Here is a 1,229-nt window from a genome sequence, read left to right as displayed (position 1 = left end):
GAGTCCCAGAAAGCCGCGGGAGGGCCACGCCCACTTCCGGCGCCATTCCCGGGGCTTTGCCAGAAGCTGCGCTGGAGGGTGTGGTGCAGTTCCCTGCGAAGTGTTCTTTGAAATTCGCAACTAGTTCCTTCAGGTTATCCTCATATGTGGTATTTTCTTTATTTCTTTCTTGTATTTATTTTCAGTTCAGTTCAGTTCAGTCTCTCAGTCGTGTTCGACTCTTCGCGAGCCCATGAATCGCAGCACACCAGGCCTCCCTGTCCATCACCAACTCGCAGAGTTTATCCAAACTCATGTCCATCGAGTCAGTGATGCCATCCAGCCGTCTCATCCTCTGTCGTCCCCTTCTCCTCCTGCCCCCAATCCCTCCCAGCATCAGAGTCTTTTCCAATGAGTCAACTTTTCGCATGAGGTGGCCAAAGTACTGGAGTTTCAGCTTTAGCATCATTCCTTCCAAAGAAATCCCAGGGCTGATCTCCTTCAGAATGGACTGGTTGGATCTTGCAGTCCAAGGGACTCTCAAGAGTCTTCTCCAACACCACAGTTCAAAAGCATCAATTCTTCGGTGCTCAGCCTTCTTTACAGTCCAACTCTCACATCCATACATGACCACGGGAAAAACCATAGCCTTGACTAGACGGACCTTTGTTGGCAAAGTAATGTCTCTGCTTTTGAATATGCTGTCTAGGTTGGTCGTAACTTTCCTTCCAAGGAGTAAGAGTCTTTTAATTTCATGGCTGCAGTCACCATCTGCAGTGATTTTGGAGCCCAAAAAAATAAAGTCTGACACTGTTTGCACTGTTTCCCCATCTATTTGCCATGAAGTGATGGGACCGGATGCCATGATCTTCGTTTTCTGACTGTTGAGCTTTAAGCCAACTTTTTCACTTAAGTGCTACTGGGTGAAAAGAACGGAAATATCACCCACAATTTCTTTCTCTTTAAAAACATTCTGAAATGAGTATCCCCCTTCTCACCTCTGAAGTTCATTCATTTAGCAAACATTTGAGGTCCTGCTATGTTTCAGGAACTGTCCAAGACGCTTACGCAAAAATAATCACCGTGGATGTTAAATTCTAGTGAGGTCTCCCACTAGAGCAGTATAGGATTTTGATAAAAGGTATAGTGTGTTATAAAAGTTTTATGTGTTAACGGAAAAAGCGGAGTTTAGTCGGGGTATTGAAGGTGTTGGGGATGTGTGGATTGAGACATGCCGGAACAAAGACTAA

This window comes from Bos taurus, chromosome 28, assembly GCF_002263795.3.
Source record: "Bos taurus isolate L1 Dominette 01449 registration number 42190680 breed Hereford chromosome 28, ARS-UCD2.0, whole genome shotgun sequence".
NCBI lineage: Eukaryota > Metazoa > Chordata > Mammalia > Artiodactyla > Bovidae > Bos > Bos taurus.
Note: the sequence above shows the minus strand (reverse complement) of the source record.